This window comes from Oncorhynchus masou, chromosome 28 (assembly GCF_036934945.1).
Source record: "Oncorhynchus masou masou isolate Uvic2021 chromosome 28, UVic_Omas_1.1, whole genome shotgun sequence".
Taxonomy (NCBI): domain Eukaryota; kingdom Metazoa; phylum Chordata; class Actinopteri; order Salmoniformes; family Salmonidae; genus Oncorhynchus; species Oncorhynchus masou.
In genome coordinates this window covers 21558918-21576388 of record NC_088239.1, presented here as the reverse complement: position 1 = coordinate 21576388, position 17471 = coordinate 21558918, and the positions used below count along the sequence as shown (strand labels likewise).

Below are 17471 nucleotides of genomic sequence, written 5' to 3'. Positions count from 1 at the left end.
CCTCTTAAACCCAACATACGGAGACTCACTCACTGATGTGATTTGTATTCCTGTATCGTCCACTAAGCGAGCGGTTAGTTAAAAGTGAGGTCTGAGCATACCGGTATAATGGCTTTAATCATCAGGTATTTAATCATCCTGAGCAAAAAAGCCTGTCACATTTACCCACTCCCCAAGGCATTGATCGGCCCATACTCTACATACTAATCAGGTATGGGAGGGTGGGTGTGGGATGGATGTATTGTGGACATAATTGTAACAGACAGGTGGTGAGAAAGGGACTGCAGCCAGGCATGCAGTAAACACTCATTAACACATGTTATCATTGATCAGCGCCGGGGCAGGCGGAGCTGGGCCTCTGTCCGATGTGTCAGGGACAGGCCTGCCAGATGTGTGGGATGATCCCCCCACACAGCTGGGCCTCTGTCCGAGGCCTGCCGTGTCAGAGGAGCAGGCCTGCCAGATGTGTGGGATGATTCACACCTATCCCCCCACACAGCTGGGCCTCTGTCCGACGTGTCAGAGGAGCAGGCCTGCCAGATGTGTGGGATGATTCACACCTATCCCCCCACACAGCTGGGCCTCTGTCCGACGTGTCAGAGGAGCAGGCCTGCCAGATGTGTGGGATGATTCACTACGAGACACACAGGTCCTCCCCACATTGATGCTGGGGAAAAAGGGTGTTAGCATGTAAAAAGAACATAACTGTATGACTGACAAAACTCTTAGTTTCTACTTTGTGGGATGTCTCTATGAAGGCGGTGGTAATCAATGCAGGTTTTAAATTCATGTGTATATGCGATGCAGTGTTTTTACACTTGACTTTTTACACTTCACTTCAGGCTTCTTTTCATTCAAAATGTTCAAATCGCTAGTCAGGAAAGTCTATATAGCCTTCTCCATCTTCTAGTGATCTATTGGATAGGACAGGTGCCTGTCAGTCACAAAGCGAGCAATGACAGGGAACACTGTTGGTTTGTCAGTCTGCTGTCTGCCATACCTGTCTGTGTTGTGTTTGTTCTCCCATGTAATGTAAGTGGTAACGATGGGTTGAAATCCAATTAATTATTGCACATTTTATTTTATTTTGTGTTTTAACTTTCATATAGTCAGCCAGGAAGTCAGGGCACACAGGCTATTTACTGTGCTTTGATTGACAAATGAACAGCAAGTGTTCACTAGTTTATAAAAGGTTTCGAACTGACTGAATAAAGTCAATCTGTTAAAGCCTATTCCATAAATCATACAACATATTGTTGTATGTCCATGGTATCACATCGGGACAAGTTAACCAAAGATCTTGTTTGTATTTTCCTAGAATTCGAAGCCCATGTCAAGACTTGGCAGTGACCGCTAAAGGGATTCATAAAAACAGATTGAAAGTTATAAAAGCTATGATACAATTAAATATATTGATATAGGCCCGTTGATTTGATTAGTGTCAAATTGAGTAGTCAACTGCTGCTTTCTGTGTATCATTCTTTAATCACCTGTTTCATTCTTTAATCATACCGGTAAGTCTATTCATGGGTGCCTGACTTGGTATAAAAGTGGGGGGCGCACAATCTGGCAGTGGTCTGGGGGTCCTCCCCCTGAAAATGTTTGCATTTTTAAAACAATTTTCCTTCAATTCTATATTGTTTCTCAACATAGAATCCTTGTTGACTTGTTTTTGCCACAATAAACTAAATTGAAAGAGTTAACTTGCTGTTGTTTTTTGCCACAATAAATGTATTAAAAAAGTAGACTAGGCTCGTTTTTCTGACTAGATTACTAATCTACCGCCTTCCTTCAAAGTCTCATCCACATTGATTGAAGGGGCTGAATCCCTACCACCTCTGTGACTAAAACATCCTGCCCCCTCCTCTGACAATCCCAAACTGCAGTGATTGATTGACAGGCCAAACTGTTTATGGGACAATTCACCCAAATTACAAAATGGCATTAGTTTCCTTACCATTACAACCGGCTGTGATTGGGAGTCCCATGGGGTGGCACCCAATTGGCCCAGCGTTGTCCGGGTTTGGCCGGTGTAGGCCGTCATTGTAAATAAGAATTTGTTCTTAAGTGACTTGCCTAGTTAAATAAAGGTTACATCGATACACACCCTTAAAGCCGATTTATGGTCAATCCGGATCCTGCAGTGGCCGTACAGCATTTACAGCGATGCGGCCTTCGCAGAAGTCAGAGCGGTCATACTTCTTGCACTTCAGGGAGCCGAGCAGAGTGCAGTGTGTCATATGCATCCAATAAATAGTTCTTCACCACTTAAAACCACTCGTAGTGATTCAGGGCTAATCTCTGTAGCCAGCCAGCTAATTACGAGCAACTGGCTAAGTGAAAAGTGTCACACCCTGACCATAGTTTATTTGTATGTTTCTATGTTTTGGTTGGTCAGGGTGTGATCTGAGTGGGCATTCTATGTTGGATGTCTTGTTTGTCTATTTCTATGTCTGGCCTGATATGGTTCTCAATCAGAGGCAGGTGTTAGTCATTGTCTCTGATTGGGAACCATATTTAGGTAGCCTGGGTTTCACTGTGTGTTTGTGGGTGATTGTTCCTGTCTTTGTGTTTTGCACCAGATAGGGCTGTTTTCAGTTTTCGTACAGTTGTTATTTTGTTAGTTTAATCGTGTATAGTTTCCTTATTAAATAAAATGAATCACAACTACGCTGCATTTTGGTCCGCTCCTCCTTCCCACAACGAAAGCCGTGACAAAAAGACAAGACCTTACCTCTTCTGAGACGTTAGAGTCAGTTTCACGGTACTTGACATTAGGAGCTCAGTCAATATATAGTATGAAGTAAAAAGGTGGCACCGTTTTCCCACCTGCATCTCCACTTCAACCTTTTTTTTTTTTTTTTTTTTTTTTTACTTTACTAGCTTGTCTCTTGTGGCAAAAGCTTCTTCGTCCATAGATGCGGTAAAGAGGTCAATGGAACTTAAACAAAACAATAGAAGTGCCATGGAAACACTTGGGGGAAAGATGCGGTGGAGATGCGGTGGAGGAAAGATCCCGAATCTCCTCATTTCCCCTCAGCAACATGACCCTACATTTAGGATACTGTTTATATGTGTATTTCACCCTATGTTGAGGTAATAATCTGAGTTTAATGTTTGGATGTCAACCCCGTCATCAATCGACTGCATTACGGTTCAAAAAAGCTTTGACCTCCACCACTGATTTCTGCATCCTAGCTATTCTTCCAGCTATTCTTCCAGCTTTATACGAACAGGAGTTAGCATTTAGCAGTCACTTCCTCTAAACCTGAAAAGGGACCATTTCTAAATGTTATGCAGCGATAACAGCCAAATATATTTGGATTTGACAAATTTCCACTTAGATTTGTTGAATATGCGCCAATCCAGCGTCCTTCTATATCCCACAGTATGCATTCCATTGACCTCTTTTCCGCATCCCTCCGATCTCTTTTTCTTCTTCATTTTTGTGTCTTTGAAATCTTTACATGAGGTGTCTCTGCACAAGATTTTGTCAAAGTTATCAATGTTCATTGTGAAGGAAGTTGTTTAATGTTAAAGGTTATCTTACTTAGAAAATAGTCCTGATCATACAGGCCTGGGCCTAGACTAAACCCCCTGGCTGGCTATGTTTTATATAGGACCCCCTGGCTGGCTACGTTTTATATAGGACCCCCTGGCTGGCTACGTTTTATATAGGACCCCCTGGCTGGCTACGTTTTTATAGGACCCCCTGGCTGGCTACGTTTTATATAGAACCCCCTGGCTGGCTAAGTTTTATATAGGACCCCTGGCTGGCTACGTTTTATATAGGACCCCCTGGCTGGCTACGTTTTATATAGGACCCCCTGGCTGGCTACGTTTTATATAGGACCCCCTGGCTGGCTATGTTTTATATAGGACCCCCTGGCTGGCTACGTTTTATATAGGACCCCCTGGCTGGCTACGTTTTATACGGCTGGCTTCTCCATGTACTTAGGGAAAACACGGGTGAAATATGCAATGCAATTGTGCGCTGTCAAAAAGGCACTCGTTGTGGGCTAATATCAAATTGTGGCCACCCGAAGAGACAATAGTAATCTTCCCTTCAAATCCTGCGTCAAAGTCTTTGTCATCCCTTGCGTCACCACCACAATTGACTTATTAAACCGTGTTTAAGCACCCTGGCATGTAGCCAAACACTTAAAGCTGCTGTCACGAACTACCAGCTACATATGTTGCAAGGCTCCATGTTTTTGTCAGAGGATTGGCGGGCAGATGAAATTCATTAATTATCTGGGTGAAGATGTCACAACTAAATCTATGGGATGTTCATGGGAGTGCACTTGGAGCATTGAAGACCTTAGTATTGATCTGACAGCGTGTCCATCCAGATCACCCCTTCATACGATTGAGCGATAGAGGCAGTGGTGAGGAGTGACCCGGGGACTCGAACCAGATCTCTGGCAGCGAATGAAACAAATGAATGAAAGGATAAGGAAGATCGGTCCCACTTGCTAAAATGACTCAAGTAGACAGCTTCCTCTTTCTCTATTGTCCTGGGCCAGTTCACGTTTATCTACGCACGGGCCACTGTACTGTCAAAGCTCAAGGTGACAGTTGTTGGTGTGTGGGCGACTGTGTGACCCAGAGAGTGAGTGATGCCCATGTGCATCTGTCAGCAAGGCTAATGGAGGCTGCCACACTTGGCCACCCGCAGACTGACAGGTGCCAGACAGTGCCCACGTCAGCCACCCAGGACAGCACCAGGGAAGCCAGCTCGCTTTACCTCGCTGAAGGATATCACCAAGAGAGCCCCAGTGCTGAGCCCGGTATCTTCTATTATAATGCACTGTGACTCAGTGACTCACTGAAGAGAGGTCAACTACTGCTTGAAAGCGTCAGTCACCTGTGAATCTGCAGGCTGTCATAAGCTGACTTGTACAGTACTTTGTTGACAAAGCCTTTATGTACAGCAAGAACTTCTTCAGCTGCGCGTGGGAGTGAGTGTGTTTGATGTCTTGATTTGCGAGGAGAACTTCTTAAGATCTTGATAATCAGACGGTTGCTGGTAAGAATAGCACTTGAGGTTCTCAAAAGCGAGTTAAGAGTCTGTCTCCACCGTGATTACATAATACAGCGTGACTCACCTCTATGAAATGTCACATGGACTTGACTAAATTGCTTGTCACAAATGTCCTAGGTGGCCATTTCAAAACCGTATTAGTCTCTATTTTAAGATCATTTTAAAACCTTTATATATCCCTGTACAACCATACTTCAAGTCGTGAACAGTATCATTCTAGACTAGAAGGTTTCCAGGTTTCCACAGACTGCACTAACAGCCTGACTCACCAGGATGGAAAGTCACAACTATTTGACAAAATTGTTTGTCACAACCAGACCCCTGATTCTTCCAATCCAGGGTGGCACATTTCGATTGTTTCCACCTCCCTCCCAGTTTATGAGAAGCAGCGGGGCGGAGGGGAGGATTTGCGTCCCTCTGAGATGTCACTGCATCTGGCCCTTCGTATCGGGTTCTCCTGAGAGACAGGTTGCTGACAGAATGGAACCACGGTGAGCTCATGTCTGTTTTAATTTAGTTTTAGCACGGTGGCCACCGGCTTGGCCTGGGCTCGGCCGGTCCGCTCTCCTCTACTCTCCTATCCTCTCCTCAGATAGCTCCATGTCCACGGCTACTGTGATTGAGAGGCCTGTGGTAATGGGTAACGGGACACCGGGTCAAGAATTGAGATGCTCCGAGTAAGCCACTTACGGAAAAACCACATGATTTCACTCCACTTAGGTCAGTAGTTTTGGCCATTCTAACTTTCAAACCAAACAGTAACTGGATGCTTTCTGCCAGCTTTATAAAGCAAGCCACGGCCACGTGACTCACTGTCTGTAGGAGTGAGCCATTTTCGTGTACCTAATAAACTGGCCGGTCTGGGTAATGTGCTGGCTTGAGCTCATAAGCATATTTGGGGGCATGGAATAAAATACGTTTTATTTGTGCCAACTGTCAGTGGAAATGTTGAACTAGTTTAAGTGGTTTATCGTTATGTTGATGAAGGTTGAAGACTTCTTTTGACACTGTCAGTTCTGCAATCTTTGTAAGAACTTGTAACAAGCAAGAGCTGTACTGTTAAGAGGTTACTGTGTATTGTGTGGTAGCTTAATTACAGCTGGTTCACAGAAGTGTAACTAGCTGAACATCGGTTATTGTACATTTCACAGTAATTTACTGTAGCTAATCTATCACACCCACTGACCTGATGGTGTGGCAGGGAAGGGAGTATTACAAAACATGGTGACTAGCAATAAATTAAATATCGCATGGCTCTGTGGCATCACATACACTTATGTCAGCCTTAACCAAGGCTGGAGAACTGACAGTGTATAAGCTTAGTATTTATGAACAGAATACAGCAGAGCACATTAACTGGGATGACAGTCTCTCTCATGGGAGACCAAAAAGATCTAGCTGAAAGCCACGCCTGTAATATTCTGATAGGCTGCATCTGCTACAGTATGCTGCCAATTAGCAAGTTATGTTGCATGTTGTCAACAGAAGAGTCGGTGAAGGCACAATGGGTTTCTGGCATGTATTGCTACTGGCAGCCAGTTTCCTGTAAATTATTGTGAATTTTACAATAAATTACTGTGGAATGGTTTCCAGTCAAGAAAAGTCAAATTCACAGCAACTTCTAGCAACGAGTTGCCATTAAATTACTGGAAAATTAACAATAAGCTCTTTACGTGCAGCTCATTAGTCAAAGGGGGTGATCAACTTGCAACAGCATAACATTTAAACACTTAAACTGCTACAATACTTCCACTGATTGTTGGCACAAATACACATATAATTGATCACCCCCCAAATATGCTAATGAGCCCCACTAGTACATTGCCCCCAACTATCAAAGCCCCTTGATGAGCGTACCTTATATTCAAAATATTTGGTGGAACAATGTCCCATTTATACCTACAAGGAACAGCTACCTAGCAACCAAGAGGTTGTGAGTTAAAATCCCAAGTATGGTTCAGTCCTAAGTAATCCAGAGGACTATGACCAAACTTTCCTGAAACATTATTGGGGATGTTCCTGGAACAATATAAAACCTGCAGGGGACCATGCCATCTTCAATTCTCACCGATTAAATAGATGAGAGTTCCACACTGGAGCTAACAGACCTTTTGCTGCTGACAATAACAAGTTGGTAATGAAGCCACATTCTGGGATATGTTATTTAACAAAACCATGATTTACCGGCTGTGGCAGAGGGCCAGGAAGAGATGGGACTAGTTCTCCAAGTCTCAGGACTCCCTGTCCCCTTCTCCTGCCCAGTATAAAACACTTCTCGGCTGGGATGGCCATCCCCTGTTAATCACCCATCCAGATGAATAAGCTTTTATCAATCCCCTTCGTGGAGAGCTACATGATTCCACCGCCATTGAACCTCATAGTAAGTGATGGGAGTGAAATCAGGCTATGGTAATGGAAGATGAAATAACACATTAAGAGTTCCACCAGAGGTTCAAGTGAGGGAGACCGCGTGTAGCAAAGTGCTGGTCCCTCGGCCATAGGAAACAGAGAAAGCTGCGATGGGAGGGGGGACATGCAGGAGCCAAAATGGGGCACAGGGAGTGTTTCTCAGAATCCTTACACCATACAAAGAGATAGTAATTGCCCAAGTCAAATTGCGCCTCTACGTCTAGGGATATAAAGGTCTTGCTGGCCTCCAGAATTAGTATTTGCATTCTAATAGCTTCTTTCTAATTGCTTTGGACTGCTACTTTGTTCAAATATCAACCCATCAGCCCCTTTCCCCTCTTTGTTTGACAACACTAACCTCAGCCCTTAGTGACGACTAGCCTCACTGTAAAGCCAGAGTATCCTTTCATATTGCAGTTAAGCATGCGATTATGTTTCCTTTCATCAATGCCCAGGAACACTATGGCAACAGCCTCGTTAGGGCTAACGAGCTAATATAACTCACCCTCAATGAGAGAGGAGGAGGGCAAGGACCTTCAGGACCACGTGGTGGGATGGGGGGGTTGGATTGAATCGACTCAGCAGCCCTGAGCCCGTAGACCAGACCCAATATAGACAAGAAGACGGTGTTAATGGGACAATTCCATTATTATTTTCCTTTAATTGCTATTTTGGCCAATCACATCAGATCTTTTCACATCTGATTTTCTTCCCGAGCTGATCTGATTGGTCAAAAGGCCAATTAATGAAAAAAAGATCAGAATTGGGCTGCCAGTCTAAACGCAGCCAGTGTAGCTCAAATAGAGTAAATTAACTCACGCAGCTGAGCAGGCTGCAGCATTAGCACCTACTTTAGCTAACTGCGTCTGATTGTTACCGTGGCTGTGGATCCGAGATACCGTCTGCGCTTTCAGAGGGCCCATGTCACATTGTGTCTTGTCTGGGCAGATCTCTGTGTACTGTGCAGCAACTGACAGACTCATATATAAGCAGTGCCTAAGACTGCTGAGCTGGATTCTACCTGCGTTGTATGATGTTTGTGTTTCACTGTCATCAACAAATCATAACAATGACACAGTGTCCATGTTGTACTGTGTCGTGTCTTTGGCTATGCCGGATTAAGTGATATGACATGCTATTCTATAAAATAATTTCTCCGTAATTAATATTACGTGATTGAGCTAATCATGTTAATGTAATTAACTAATATTTATAGAGCTGTTATCTTCCGAATAAACTCTTAAAGACCTAGTAATATTTTACATCAATAGCAGTCAATATTAATCATCATCTTAATTCAGTCTCATCTGAAAGTTGTAAATTCTTGGTTATCTGCACGAACCCTGGCTAACGAGTTGAATCAGCAATACAAAATTGGGTTTAATTATTAATTTACTAAATACCTAAAGAATCACACAGAATTACACATACACATAATTCAATCATAACTTGATTACAAGTTACGTCATAAAGGAAAACGTCCCTAGCGGGCGGAACAGATATGACAGCTGGTTATGACAGCGAAACTGTGCTATCGTAAATAAAGAATCTTATGCATTCTAAATTACCGCCCATTTGGAAAAGGAAAATGCAATAAATATTTACTCTGAGCTGCGCTTCGGTAGGTTAGTGGTAGATGGAAGGCCGTGTTGCCCAACTGAGTCCTTTGTCCTTTCAAGAGTGTCTCTGCTGGTAAATTGGATACGTTGTAGTAATGTCGTTGTGTGGTAGACGTGATACTGTCTGTTCCTTCCTAACATGTGTTTGCAGCTGCTGTTGCTAACTCAACGGTTAGGAGGTATCACTTTTGTAGTGAATAAGAGTTCAAAGTTCATACCATTTGCAACCAAAGCTCACACTGATGTTGGCTTCGTTCTGTAGTTATTATCTGAACTTTTCTGACATCGGACCGTCGTCCTCACATCCTCGGGAACAGGAGGTTATATTGTCGTCAAGGCTTTATATAGGAAGGGAGAGGAGGGCGTGTTTGAAAAGTTTTATAGCCCATGTCCCTTCACAGGGGCGGGCCACTGATTGAGCAGAGCACTACCTTATGAAAACCCAAATCTTACATTTTAGAAGCTAAAATCACATTTCATCCCATCACGAATAATTTCATATTCAAACATTTACATTTAACAACAATTCCATGGGAATCCGATAACTCTGATGTGTAGACTTTCCACTGTAGAGTTTATGTCATCTTATCATTGATGAGAATGTCTGAATTCTGATGTTCCCAGAATTTCTACATTATTCAAGGTTTTTGCAAATGTTACCTCAGTAGGGTAGAGAGAGGAAAAGGGGTAAAGATGTATTTATGACTGTCATAAACCTACCCTCCAGGGCAATGTCATGACAACTGTATCTAGACAATATGGGTGTTTATGCATGTACTGTATATAAGTTAATAGCCTTCATGTTTTGTGTGTGTGTGTTTGTATGTCAGCTTGTGTGTTCACACACCGCAGGCGTGTGAAACATGGCGAGTGTAAACGTCCACGCTCTGCACCACGGCGGTAATTCCCGTTGCTCGGTGACGGGAGCCAAACACGAAGCAGTTGGAGGGTGTTCTCCATCCCAGTAGGGCTGTCATCAATTACATAAACAATGTACAGCAGTGACATCCCCGTCACAGGAATATACACAACCCATATGTATCTCCATAAACACTGACATATTCATGTGAGTGGGCTCGTCTTTCCAGAACAGGCAGAACTAACAAAACTAACAGGCATATCCACCCATCAACACATGGCCCATGTCTTTGGACTGTATGTCAATTGTGTACATGCAGTACAGTTATAGAAAACATCATAGGTGATTTGTCATTATTACCAGTGCTGCAATGGAGCTAATGTGGTTGCCCACAGGCCGTATGACAGTATGTATCCATTATGTATTATGTAACATTTTGAGTGTCCGTCTGAAGTTAATTGTTTGTGGACTTTTTTGTCTCGTTAGAACAGTCCTGCCTGCATAGACTAATAGAACCCAGTTTTTCTGTAGTTTTAATAAACCTACCAAACTTAACACTACTTCTTCATCTAATTACACAAATTACAAATGTAGAATCTGGGAGTCTGATTAAAAAAGTAGTCATGAAGCTAGAGGTAGCTTTGCTCTGTGTGATTTATATGGAGAGCTGCTGCAGGATACTCCCGTATAGTGAGGTGCTGCAGGATACTCCTGTATAGCGAGGTTCTGCAGGATACTCCTGTATAGCGAGGTTCTGCAGGATACTCCCGTATAGTGAGGTTCTGCAGGATACTCCTGTATAGCGAGGTTCTGCAGGATACTCCTGTATAGCGAGGTTCTGCAGGATACTCCTGTATAGCGAGGTGTTGCAGGATACTCCTGTATAGCGAGGTTCTGCAGGATACTCCTGTATAGCGAGGTGTTGCAGGATACTCCTGTATAGCGAGGTGTTGCAGGATACTCCTGTATAGCGAGGTGTTGCAGGATACTCCTGTATAGCGAGGTGTTGCAGGATACTCCTGTATAGCGAGGTGTTGCAGGATACTCCTGTATAGCGAGGTTCTGCAGGATACTCCTGTATAGCGAGGTGCTGCAGGATACTCCCGTATAGCAATGTGTTGCAGGATACTCCCGTATGGTGAGATGCTGCAGGATACTCCCGTATAGCGAGGTGCTGCAGGATACTCCCGTATGGTGAGATGCTGCAGGATACTCCCGTATGGCGAAGTTCTGCAGGATACTCCTGTATAGCGAGGTGCTGCAGGATACTCCCGTATGGCGAAGTTCTGCAGGATACTCCTGTATAGCGAGGTGCTGCAGGATACTCCCGTATGGCGAGGTTCTGCAGGATACTCCCGTATAGCGAGGTTCTGCAGGATACTCCCGTATGGCGAGGTTCTGCAGGATACTCCCGTATAGCGAGGTTCTGCAGGATACTCCTGTATAGCGAGGTGCTGCAGGATACTTAATGAAGGGATGCTCCGCAGCTCAGCGGTGCTCCCGAACCCTCTTGACTCACCAGGGAGAGCCTCTTCAGAAAACACATAATTGTCCCCCTAATATCCAAGCAAGGCCACATTGGAAAACAGTTTTTAATTGTCTGGCTAATTCATTGAGATACTGTTAAGCTGCAAGTTAAGCATTTTGGGAATAGATTTGAGCTCATTAATTTTAATGAGGCGAACAGCGTATTATCGGCGTTATGTGGCGGTGAATAAATCAATGCTCGGTAATCAGGTGCAACAAGGCAGTTATTTTTTTTGCACCGTGCCTGTCGAAACAGAGGGGAGAGGAGCCGCCATGATATCATAATCACTTGATTTAATTAAAGAGGAAAGTGGGCTTGCAGCAACACTCTCGCAATTAAGTAAGCTCCGGATCCCGCTTAATGCATGCAGACAAAGCGACAAACGGCGGGTACTTTGTTGCCGTGGCAACGGTCCCAAAAAAAGTCCACATCGAGGGCAGGGGAAGGATAAAAGGAGTCGAGTTTCGGGTTGGGAAGAAGTGAAGATTTGATTTTGGGTGCTGGTTCCCTGATTGTCACAACTTCTGTGTGGGTGTTTCGCTTCTGTTGACGACCCCTGTGCTCACCTATCATTTGTCATCAGGCTTTCTGTGATGGAGCACAGGTCCTGTCTGGCCTGCTGCCTCTGGGACTATGTACAACCCCCCCCTAGAACAACCTGGTGCTGCTGAGTCCCTAATTACACACACACACACGCTGATACACAGAGATGCACGCACATGCCGCACACACGTATGCACAAACAGTAAGGCGCACATACACACTAATGCTAGCACACATACAGATGAACACGCACACACACACACACACACACACACACACACACACACACACACACACACACACACACACACACACACACACACACACACACACACACACACACACACACACACACACACACACACACACACACACACACACACACACAGTCCAGCTGTCCAGATGGCCTCAAGGCAAGTACTGGCTGCACAAGGCAACATCTGCACCTAGCCTTAGACAGGCCACTCTTCAACCCTACTCCCTCTGTCCTCCCTCTCTCTCTCTCTCTCTCTCTGTCCCCTCTCTCTCTCTCTCTCTCTCTCTCTCTCTCTCTCTGTCCTCTCTCTCTCTCTTTCTCTCTGTCCTCTCTCTCTCCCTCTGTCCTCTCTCTTGCTCTCTGTTCTCTCTCTCTCTGTCCCCTCTCTCTCTCTGTCCTCTCTCTCTCTCTGTCCTCTCTCTCTCTCTGTCTGTTCTCTCTCTCTCTCTGTCCTCTCTCTCTCTCTGTTCTCTCTCTCTCTCTCTCTGTCCCCTCTCTCTCTCTCTCTCTCTCTCTCTGTCCTCTCTCTCTCTCTGTCTGTTCTCTCTCTCTCTGTCCTCTCTCTCTCTCTCCTTGTGTTCTCTCTCTCTCTCTCTCTCTGTCTGTCCTCTCTCTATCTCTCTCTCAATTCAATTCAAGGGGCTTTATTGGCATGGGTAACATGTGTTAACATTGCCAAAGCAAGTAAGGTAGATAATATATAAAGTGAAATAAACAATAAAAATTAACAGTAGACATCACACATAAAGAAGTTTCAAAACAATAAAGACATTACAAATGTCATATTATATATATACAGTGTTTTTACAATGTACAAATGGTTAAGGACACAGGATAAAATAAATAAGCATAGATATGGGTTGTATTTACAATGGTGCGTGTTCTTCACTGGTTGCCCTTTTCTCGTGGCAACAGGTCACAAATCTTGCTGCTCTGATGGCACACTGTGGAATTTCACCCAGTAGATATGGGAGTTTTTCCAAATTGGATTTGTTTTCGAATTCTTTGTGGATCTGTGTAATCTGAGGGAAATATGTCTCTCTAATATGGTCATACATTGGGCAGGAGGTTGGGAAGTGCAGCTCAGTTTCCACCTCATTTTGTGGGCAGTGAGCACAGTGAACCTGTCTTCTCTTGAGAGCCATGTCTGCCTACGGCGGCCTTTCTCAATAGCAAGGCTATGCTCGCTGAGTCTGTACATAGTCAAAGCTTTCCTTCATTTTGGGTCAGTCACAGTGGTCAGGTATTCTGCCGCTGTGTACTCTCTGTGTAGGGCCAAATAGCATTCTAGTTTGCTCTGTTTTTTGTTAATTCTTTCCAATGTGTCAAGTAATTATCTTTTTGTTTTCTCATGATTTGGTTGGGTCTAATTGTGCTGCTGTCATGGGGCTCTGTAGGGTGTGTTTGTGAACAGAGCCCCAGGACCAGCTTGCTTAGGGACTCTTCTCCAGGTTCATCTCTCTGTAGGTGATGGCTTTGTTGTGGAAGGTTTGGGAATCGCTTCCTTTTAGGTGGTTATAGAATTTAACAGCTCTTTTCTGGATTTTGATAATTAGTGGGTATCGGCCTAATTCTGCTCTGCATGCATTATTTGGTGTTCTACGTTGTACACGGAGGATATTTTTGCAGAATTCTGCATGCAGTCTCAATTTGGTGTTTGTCCCATTTTGTGAAGTCTTGGTTGGTGAGCGGACCCCAGACCTCACAACCATAAAGGGCAATGGGCTCTATGACTGATTCAAGTATTTTTAGCCAAATCCTAATTGGTATGTTGAAATAGAATGCCCTTCTTGCCTCTCTCTCTCTCTCTCTCTCTCTGTCTCTCTCTCTCTCTCTCTGTCCTCTCTCTCTCTGTCCTCTCTCTCTGTCCTCTCTCTCGTTCCTCTCTCTCTCTGTCCTCTCTTTCTCTCTGTCCTCTCTCTTTCTCACTGTCCTCTCTTTCTCTCTGTCCTCTCTCTCTCTCTGTCCTCTCTCTGTCCTCTCTCTCTCTCTGTCCTCTCTCTCTCTCTCTCTGTCCTCTCTCTCTCTCTGTCTCTCTCTCTCTCTGTCCTCTCTCTCTCTCTCTCTCTCTCTCTCTGTCTCTCTCTGTCTCTCTCTCTGTCTGTCTCTCTCTGTCTCTCTCTCTCTCTGTCTCTCTATGTCCTCTCTTTCCTCTCTCTCTCTGTCCTCTCTCTCTGTCCTCTCTCTCTCTGTCTCTCTCTCTGTCCTCTCTCTCTCCCTCTGTCCTCTCTCTCTGTCCTCTCTCTCTCTCTGTCTCTCTCTCTCCTCTCTCTCTCTGAATCTCTCTCTCTCCCTCTGTCCTCTCTCTCTCTGTCCTCCCGCTCTGTCCTCTCTCTGTCCTCTCTCTCTCTCTCTGTTCTCTCTCTGTTCTCTCTCTGTTCTCTCTCTCTCTGTCTCTCTCTCTCTGTCCTCTCTCTCTCTTTCTGTGTCCTCTCACTCTCTGTCTCTCTGTGTCCTCTCTCTCTCTCTGTCCTCTCTCTCTGTCTCTCTGTCCTCTCTCTCTGTCCTCTCTCTGTCCTCCTCTCTCTGTCCTCTCTCTCTGTGTACTACCTCTCTCTGTCTCTCTCTCTCTGTCCTCTCTCTCTGTCCTCTCTGTCCTCTCTCTCTGTCCTCTCTCTCTCTCTCTCTCTCTGTACTCTCTCTCTGTCCTCTCTCTCTGTCCTCTGTCCTCTCTCTCTCTCTCTGTCCTCTCTCTCTCCTCTCTCTCTCTGTCCTCTCTCTCTCTCCCTCTGTCCTCTCTCTCTCTGTCCTCCCTCTCTGTCCTCTCTCTGTCTCTCTCTCTCTCTGTTCTCTCTCTGTTCTCTCTCTGTTCTCTCTCTCTGTTCTCTGCCTCTCTCTCTCTTTCTGTGTCCTCTCCCTCTCTGTCTCTCTGTGTCCTCTCTCTCTCTCTGTCCTCTCTCTCTGTCCTCTGTCCTCTCTCTCTCTCTGTCCTCTCTCTCTCTCCATCCTCTCTGTCCTCTCTCTCTGTCCTCTGTCCTCTCTCTCTCTCTCTGTCCTCTCTCTCTCTGTCCTCTCTGTCCTCTCTCTCTGTCCTCTCTCTCTCTGACCTCTCTCTCTGTCCCTCTCTCTCTGTCTCTCTGTCCTCTCTCTCCCTCTCTCTGTCCTCTCTCTCTCTCTGTCTCTCTCTCTCTGTCTCTCTCTCTGTCCTCTCTGTCTGTCCTCTCTCTCTCTCTGTCCTCTTTTTCTCTTTGTCCTCTCTCTTTCTCTCTGTCCTCTCTCTTTCTCTCTGTCCTCTCTCTCTCTGTCCTCTCTCTTTCCTCTCTCTCTCTGTCCTCTCTCTCTCTGTGTCCTCTCCCTCTTTGTCTCTCTGTGTCCTCTTCTCTCTCTCTCTCTGTCCTCTCTCTCTTTCTGTCTATCTCTCTGTCCTCTCTCTCTCTCTCTGTCCTCTCTGTCCTCTCTCTCTCTCTCTGTCCTCTCTCTCTGTCCTCTCTGTCCTCTCTCTCTCTCTCTCTCTGTCTCTCTCTCTCTCTGTCCTCTCTCTCTGTCCTCTCTCTCTGTCCTCTCTCTCTGTCCTCTCTCCCTCTGTCCTCTCTCTCTCTGTCCTCTCTCTCTCTGTCTCTCTCTGTCTCTCTCTCTCTCTCTGTCCTCTCTCTCTCTGTCCTCTCTCTCTGTCCTCTCTGTCTGTCCTCTCTCTCTCTATCCTCTCTTACTCTCTGTCCTCTCTCTTTCTCTCTGTCCTCTCTCTCTCTGTCCTCTCTCTTTCCTCTCTCTCTCTGTCCTCTCTTTCTCTGTGTCCTCTCCCTCTCTGTCTCTCTCTGTCCTCTCTCTCTGTCCTCGCTCTCTCTCTGTCTCTCTCTGTCCTCTCTATTTCCTCTCTCTCTCTGTCCTCTCTTTCTCTGTGTCCTCTCCCTCTCTGTCTCTCTGTGTCCTCTCTCTCTCTCTCTCTGTCCTCTCTCTCTTTGCTCTCTCTCTCTCTGTCCTCTCTTTCTCTCTGTCCTCTCTTTCTCACTGTCTCTCTTTCTCACTGTCCTCTCTTTCTCTCTGTCCTCTCTCTCTCACTGTCCTCTGTCCTCTCTCTCTGTCCTCTCTCTCTCTCTGTCCTCTCTCTCTCTGTCCTCTCTCTGTCCTCTCTCTCTCTCTCTCTGTCCCTTTCTCTCTGTCCTCTCTCTCTCTGTCCTCTCTCTCTCTGTCTCTCTCTGTCCCCTCTCTCTCCCTCTGTCCTCTCTCTCTGTCCTCTCTCTCTCTCTGTCTCTCTCTCTCCTCTCTCTCTCTGTCCTCTCTCTCTCTCCCTCTGTCCTCTCTCTCTCTGTCCTCCCTCTCTGTCCTCTCTCTCTCTCTCTGTTCTCTCTCTGTTCTCTCTCTGTTCTCTCTCTCTGTTCTCTGCCTCTCTCTCTCTTTCTGTGTCCTCTCCCTCTCTGTCTCTCTGTGTCCTCTCTCTCTCTCTGTCCTCTCTCTCTCTCTCTCTGTCCTCTCTCTCTCTCTCTCTCTCTGTCCTCTCTCTGTCCTCTGTCTCTCTGTCCTCTCTCTCTCTCTCTCTCCTCTCTCTGTCTCTCTCTCTCTCTCTCTGTCTCTCTCTCTGTCCTCTCTCTCTCTCTCCCTCTCTGTCCCTCTGTCTCTCTGTCCTCTCTCTCTCTCTCTCTCCTCTCTCTCTGTCTCTGTCTCTCTGTCTCTCTCTCTCTCTGTCCTCTCTGTCCCTCTCTCTGTCTCTCTCTCTGTCCTCTCTCTCTGTCCTCTCTGTCTCTCTCTCTGTCTCTCTCTGTCTCCTCTCTCTCTGTCCTCTCTCTCTCTCTCTCTCTCTGTCCTCTCTCTCTCTCTGTCCTCTCTCTCTCTGTCCTCTCTGTCCTCTCTCTCTGTCCTCTCTCTCTCTCTGTCTCTCTCTCTGTCCTCTCTCTCTCTCTCTCTGTCCTCTCTCTGTCCTCTCTCTCTCTGTCCTCTCTCTTCTGTCCTCTCTCTCTCTCTCTGTCTCTCTCTGTCCTCTCTCTCTCTGTCCTATCTCTCTCTGTCCTCTCTGTCCTCTCTCTCTGTCCTCTCTCTCTCTCCATCTGTCCTCTCTCTCTGTCCTCTCTCTCTCTGTCCTCTCTGTCTCTCTCTCTGTCCTCTCTCTCTCCATCTGTCCTCTCTCTCTGTCCTCTCTCTCTCTGTCTCTCTCTCTGTCCTCTCTCTCTCTCTCTCTCTCTCTGTCCTCTCCCTCTCTCTCCTCTCTCTCTCTGTCGTCTCTCTCTCTCTCTCTGTCTCTCTCTGTCCTCTCTCTCTCTCTCTGTCCTCTCTCTGTC

At 45.7% G+C, this 17471-nt stretch overlaps 1 protein-coding gene and 1 pseudogene across 1 annotated transcript in view; one reads left to right on the top strand and one right to left on the bottom strand.

Annotated features, from left to right (window-relative positions):
* The window catches only part of LOC135517354 (potassium voltage-gated channel subfamily H member 2-like), a 286040-nt gene that overhangs the window by 118919 nt on the left and 149650 nt on the right, over window positions 1-17471 (top strand). The gene's annotated exons all lie outside the window — the stretch shown is intronic.
* LOC135518460 (RNA-binding protein 25-like) lies at window positions 10561-16825 on the bottom strand (annotated as a pseudogene).